We start from the raw sequence: 7,266 nt of genomic DNA, 5'->3' as shown, positions 1-7,266 counted from the left end.
TAAGGCTGTTAGTTGAGCGCAAACACACTTCACTGCGGACATACATAATCTGGAAAAAGTAGGGTAGTTTTTCTCACCTGTTGATCTAACAGGTGAGAAATAATAGGTCTGTAAACATGTAAAAATACGTAGCAATAGCAGTTATTAAGATGCGTGACTACTCTATGATGATAAAGTTTAACACTTTACTATTTTCACAGCAGAAGTGCTGAATAGTTAGTTCAGAGTTCATTGTGATTACTAAGCTCTCACTAAACGGATAACGGGAGGATCGTGCAGGTAGGTATGAAACGTGTAACAATGGCTCTTTCACTGAAGATTTTGCCTTTCTTCTTTTTTTTTTTTTTTTTTTTATTAAACTAAGTTTTATTAAAAGTAAACTTTTATTAACCCACGTTGTGGGCAACACAAACGTGCCTACGGTCCATTTTATATTGGTGCAATATTAGATAGGTTTTCCGTTGAGTATAATGTGCCAATCTGGATTACACTGCAATATTATTGTAAACAATATGGTTGAGCCCACAAAGTGGACAGCAGTTGATTTTTCTTAACTTAAGTGGCTGAATATCGTAGTCAGCTTATAAGGTAACAGTGTATAACCTCTCTATATTTGTGCGCGTAAATTTTGTTTTAACGAATTAAAAAAATCTATTTCGTCTTGTTATTACTTTATATTTTTCTTATGTAATAATAAGAATAATATTTTCAGAGATTAATGCCAAAAGTAAGACGCGTCACAATGACCCATTCTTACGTGCGCTTCGGGTTTTGTCCTTAAACATTATGATAAGCAATACCGAGATACCTTCAAAAGTTTCATTATTTTGTTCATTATATTATCGATTATAACAATTGAAAAAAATTATTATTAGGATGAATTTAGCAAACAGTATAGAATTATTTTGTAAACGCTTTTTTTTTATACAGTAGTAAACGTAATCAGTCTAACTTTCGAGATAGAACTTCTGGTTTAGTAAGCATGGCACGCGTGATCTATTCATAACACAAAGCCACCTGTATATCTGTGTTTTTGTCATCTAGTCGTAGTAAAAACAAATCTTTGAGACGCTCTTAATACAAGCATGAGTCTTTGTCGTTATTACATCGAAAGGAATTGCGTACGTTCTAGTCTAGGTTAGGTGTCACGGTTGTCTGTTTAACCGTTGTAGTACCGAAAATATATTATATATATTGTAAATATATTAAAGGTTATATTTTAATATAACCTCCGTACACGTAGAAAAAAGATGAATTGTTGAATTAGCTACAAGGGTACTTGTTGTCCAGACGTGTTTTTTTTTTTACCACACTTGTTACTATAAACACTCACGACTCCATTTTTGCCTCGTTTTGTCTCTGCTGTAATATTATGGAGGGGGATGAGCTATTTGAAACACCTTTTACTTCCAAATCATGCCGTCCAGTGACAGAGGCTCTAACAGTGTTTTATATATAACCTAGTTATTACCTTAAATCAATGCGCCACGGTCAGTTTACCCGCTAAAAAAACTAATAAGCCTTTGATGATCTGCAATGCGTGACGCTTCGTCTTTTTAGTAGCTTCATAGCCTCTTTTTGCTAGGCAGCTGTCACATCCTGCTTAGAGGCAACACGCTTCAACAACTAGCCAACGCGGTTACACAGGTGGCTGTAGATCGTTGGAAAACGCTCTGCGTTGTTTGCTTCGCGCTCTTCCTTACATTTTCTCCTGATTCACAAGTTGTTTCTGACATTCCCCAACACTCACGATGTGGTACCTCGACCGAGCGTAGCTAGCTCATGCATTCCTTTTATTTGTGGTTGTTTCCGCATGTTTCCGGCATACAGTCTTGAGCTTCTGTTGCCAAGTGGGAGCTGGCGGCCCGAAAAGTTGTCAGCGAGCCACAGTTAGGACCCTCTGGCATCCTATTTTGTACAGCCATCCTCTAATGTATTAATGTCGTCGCCAATACTGACGTTATTGTCGAAGGCAAACGACATTTCGAGCCGCAACCGATGGGCTCCTTTTATTCACATACGTTAATTAGGCGAACTTACTTGCGTAAGGCAAGTACGTAAGAAGCATATAAGGTCGCTAGTAGCGACCAGCCGCTCTGGGACCGCCAAATAACTATGTTTGTTCCTGGTTTTCTGTTGACTCTGTAAGTTTGTCTTGTGTCATTTCCCCGTAACTACTATCCGTGGAACCATTATCTTCACTGTACTATAGTGTTGTGCATATGAATACTGTTCTTCTGCTGACATCACCCTGCTTCGTCCTGTTAGTGTTAGCGTTATTGAACAGCAGACATGTGCCCCCCTAGTCTTTGACAGCCCAAACTCGGCTGCAGAATTTCGCGTTGGAAGGCGGTTGCCGTGCGGTTCTTTCCCCAAACAACATTCTCCCGTTGGACTTCGGTTGGTCTTGACGCCCTCCCTCCACAACTTCACTTATTACCCTACGCTCCATTTTCACCCAACTCACGGTTCTGCCTCGCTTATGTACATACTCCGTAGGTCATACGATTTTTACTTCTTTACCTTCAAATTACTAGACTGACTCCCTTAGAATTCGCAGGCGAGTCCTACCCCACAAACGAGCCGATTACATGCTACAACCACTTGGCCGGTTACCTTAGTCACAATCGACAATCCATCGACCCATCGTAATCTACAAGCCGACCACGTGGTGTCGGGGCTTTCCCAAACATGTCTCGTTCAATGGGTCGATCGAGGCTGTAGTTTCTTACCGATGCTCTGCTAGGTACATAGACGGCTAGCAGGGACCTCTTGCTTTTTCGTTTGCAGTTCGAAAGCAATACGCCTTTTACACAACTCGCAGGAGCCTTTGCTACTGCAAAGGTCGGTTCTGCCGATCCCATTGCGCTGTAAATGTCTATTTAGACTGGTTGTCAATAGGAATCGAGTGTCCTCTTTTCATCCGGTCGATGTCGCTTTTCTTCAACGTTAAATCTGTACGAGGGTCGACTCTATCTAGTAGGACTCGCGCACGTCTATTTGCGGGGAACAGGGCGATAGAAAGAAGGTAACAACACATTGCACTGGTCATCGGGTCATAAAGCTGGTTTATCCTCAAGGATCACTGGTAGCCCAGGGTCGCTGCGGTGGATACCACTAAACGCAGCAGATATGAGGGGTCTCTAGCCCTCTTATTGATAGTTATGATTAGATTTATTAGTTAAGACATATACAGACGTGCTACTTGTTTGTATTAGACCATTTAAAACACCTTGTTTGGTAAGGACTTATACACGAATGACTTATCGGGTTGCGAGGCATGCCCAGCCATAACAACGACAGGAAATATACAACAGCAGCATTTTGTGATTAAGGTAACTCACGGAAGTTTAGAATCATGGTTTGTTCTGCAAAATAAGGTAAAGTTTAGTTGATTTGAGCCCGGCGAAACAATATTTTTGACAAAAGTGCGTTGTAGCCTTGCTGTCACTTGCGAGAACCAATCTAAACAATAGATAATTCGGGGTACTGACAAAACATATCTATGCAGTATTAGGAAATTCATGAAAAACGCTCAATAAAATTATCGTTATTATTAATGAATATAGTTAATAGCAAATGAAATATTGAAACTTGACGGTTACCTTTAATTAAATAATAGACCTGCATCCTGATCTATAGACACCGCTGAGATATTGTAAGCATTGAGCCGCATCTATGAAAAACACACTTTGTTGTTCATAGTTGAAAAACAGACATCAAAACCCAGGTCTATTTTTCGTACCGCTCATGGGCACTAAATAACATTTGCCTTGCTATATCCTAGTAGCCGTTCCAACTCTCATTCTTACTGAACTCGTCTTCTGATGTGCGATTTTTTACCCTGGGGGTGACCTTGCCTCAGCCTTCCGAGAACTATTCGCTGCTGAAGGTATCTTTCTTGAAGGCCTCACAGAGAGGGTATTGTACGTGTCTCAAATGTCCTTAAAATCATCGACTCCAAGCTTCTCCCTGCATATGTGACGTTGCTCCAATATTTTTTTCCTTGTAGTGTTTTGGCTGACGTCCTAGCAGAATGGAGGAGACATAATCGAGAGATGCAGCGACATTTGCGCGTGTGATGTAGTTTCTATTGCTATCGTACGTACATTGTCGTTAATTTGGCCTACGGAGGCTAGTCAGGCATAGAAGTACGGCTATGAGTAGCGCAGAAGCGTCCAAACATATTTCGTCGGTCCTACATGTGTCAGCTCAGCGCAGCCCCTTGTGCGCTGAAAATATCACTCCTTCCATTGAATTGTAACTAAACATAAACAAACATTTGTTAACGCTGTTGGCAAACGTTTCTACTGAAATGTCACTTGATTTAACTGTTAATTGGAGATCGTTAGGGGCGTAAAGGTTGTCCTGTGAAGTTTTCTCTGCTCGATTCCTGGCTGAGAAATCTTTTGGACTTTACTACTATATAAGATATGCCGTGAAGTTGTCTGGTAAGGCGTCTGCGCGTGGAAGTGTATTATTAAAGCCAAGCTTAAATGGAGGTTGCCAAACCGATGTAATAGTAATTCTTAAAAAACAAGGCGGATTAGTTTAAGATCGAATGCTGCACTTCATATTTACTGGCATAGTTGTTTCTTAACATCTAGCAGATTAATACGTACCTTACTAAATCAGCTGTACCATGATATACTGTTAGGGTTGACTCTACTCCGCGATTGGTTTGCCCAACCATTCAAATCATACGTCTTTTATTGATAAGAAAGCTAACAGAAAATGTTTTGCCGTTACAGTAGAAGGTATGTAACTGTCCTGTCCGACTACAGCTCATGTCCCAATTAGGACACCGTGTTTTACTTACCAATGCAACAAAATCAACCCGTTAGTTATAATTAGGCGCATATTCTGAATAAGTTGAAGAGCCTTGTCAGGGCGACCAGTGAGCATGTGACGCCGACAGCGCCCTCTGTGGGCGCGTATCTTCGACATGTCGGCGAAGAAATAAAGATGTGCCTGTTAATTCAGGCATGCGTAACTCAGATCGTGTTCGGTCGCATGGTTATTTTATTGCATATATTTTTGACGTGGATCATACAAAATTTTATTTCCATAGGACGTTCCTTCATACTGCATACAAATATGCTCCTCTTTGATTTTCGTTAGATATACTGGCAATGGCATGAACTATTTTTTGAAGTCAAAAGATTACACTGGCAAGTGAATACGTTTAGAGTAGCAGGTAAGCAAACAAAAGAAATTACAAAGGTTACAGATGTGTTCAGTTTCAAAAACAAGTTGCTTGATTTTAACCGGCGAGATCAATGTGATTCGAGAAGTTATCAGGTTCGAAATTCCTCTGCTGGTACCTCCTTGGTGCAATAGATAGATGAAAAAACCTCTCTACTAAAAGTCAGCCTTCTATTGGCAAAACGAGGCGACGATGCGAAATCGCTACCGAGGTTAAATTTGTTGCAGTTCTTAACCTTCAAATAACAAACAAACAAACAAAAACCTCTCCGTGTTTATTATATGACCCTGAACAGGACGTTCTTTTTCCTGATATTACTGCTCTATCTCCAAGTGCTTCCTATATCAAGATCAGTTCAACATGTCTCAAAGCTCGAAATCTGTTCCTACACGCCGGTACGGAAACTTTGTAGAAATATTATATATTTTTTGCACAGAAATAAATATTCCAACCCATGCGTGTGTCACACATCGTGGAGCTTCATTGAACTGGAATATATAAAAAAAAAAAAAAAAAAAAGAAACAACATAACATATTAAATTCTAAGAAAAAAAGTTTATTGATAATAAACTTAGAAGAGAAAGCGCTTCTATTAAATGAAAATAACATAGCTCTTGTGCTCAAGATATCGGCGGACATTTTCGTCTTTATCGTCTAATAATAACACAAAAAACAACTAAACAATACACATTTCAAAGAAAGTGCGCAACACTACGTACAATAATCATTTCTTCTTTTTCTCATTATTATTATTATACGTTATATGCAAATATAGCTTTGTATGTATAGGATATTGATTAAACCTTTCTTACCTGCTTAACGTGGTTATAGTAGCCGGTAGCTATTAATGCCCGTGAGCATGTGCACCGGTGTGGGGGCGGGCGGCGGGAAGGGGCAAAAGCTATGCAGCCAGGCACGAACAAAACCTCTGCTGCCTGTTCCCGCCGTGCTGCAAGCCATACGGGTTGCATAATGTTCTATTATAAGTCTTTTCTTCTCCAATGCGCTCCACACCGTCGCTTCTCGCATACGCATGTATTAATCAGCGAATTTTGTCGAAGAGCTGGCAGAAGACCGATCCGACCGCTGATTAAACCTTGAAGTCTCCCTTCTTTCCAGCGTCGATGGACGGTTCTACAATTTAAGATGCGTGAGAGAAGCGATTCTGCCATTGGGCGTATACGTAATGTGGGGGTTTGCTACCGAAGTACGAGGAGTCTCGACCGATGAATTTAGCAGTGGTTGCTATCTAGCGTCAGGCTGATGGTAAGGACGGTAATGTCGATGCCACTCTAGCCTTGAAGTAAAAGTTTTCTTCAATATGTGCGGAAATTGAAAGAAGTTCCTGCTCTACTCAAACACATAGCGTCGCTCTTTTACGTACACTAAAGAAACATTCGCGTTGGAGATGATGCGACCGAGCGGTAAGCGGCATTCAATTAGTTTTGCCAAGGTGCTCTTCAAAAAATTACCAATCCTAGTAAGTGACCGGCCGCAAATAACTCGCTAAACTTGCACGAGCATCCATCTAACGACACTTATCTGTCGGAGAAATTGAGTGAATATCTCAGCGGAGCTTGTGATGGCGATGACAAACAAACGCGGGGTTACCACGGAGATAGTGACAGGTGACAGCAGTAAAAGAGCCAAGAGCCAAGTATGCAAGAAACCTTATTCTCGCCAGAAGGGAGGAACGTCACGTGGATTATGTGAAAAGCGTAGATAACCTAAGATATAGCGGTTTAACGTCAGAGGATCTCAGCGATAAGGTCAAGTGTATTGTCCGTTACGAAATGTATTGGATGGTTCAATAGGCGATGATGGCTCGATCAAAGCACGAGTGCTTCTACCGAGAACGCAATGAATGCCATCACGCTTGGCCAAATTTCTAGGACATTAAAAGACTACACAAACAAATCGAACCACCTTTGCGGAGTGAACGAACAGCTACAGAATTCGACGAAGACTCTAAAAAAGAAAAATCACCGCTCGGTGAAAAACACCGGACCCTAGCAAAGAGCGTATCAGCTCGAAACTAATGCCACACCTCCACCAGAGAG

General features: G+C 40.9%; 1 long non-coding RNA gene across 1 annotated transcript; it reads right to left on the bottom strand.

The window, feature by feature from the left end:
• Window positions 1-412: 412 nt before the first annotated feature.
• Window positions 413-6,831, bottom strand: LOC147755759 (uncharacterized). Its single transcript, XR_015326857.1, has 3 exons — window positions 6,019-6,831; window positions 3,606-5,694; window positions 413-3,368 (listed from the first exon to the last, which is right to left on the bottom strand). It is a non-coding gene; the product is annotated as an uncharacterized LOC147755759 (long non-coding RNA).
• Between the last annotated feature and the right edge of the window lie 435 nt (window positions 6,832-7,266).

Source organism: Varroa destructor, unplaced genomic scaffold, assembly GCF_002443255.2.
Source record: "Varroa destructor unplaced genomic scaffold, Vdes_3.0 BEIS01000004.1, whole genome shotgun sequence".
NCBI classification, from domain to species: Eukaryota; Metazoa; Arthropoda; class Arachnida; order Mesostigmata; family Varroidae; genus Varroa; species Varroa destructor.
Note: the sequence above shows the minus strand (reverse complement) of the source record. Positions and strands in the feature narration are given on the sequence as shown.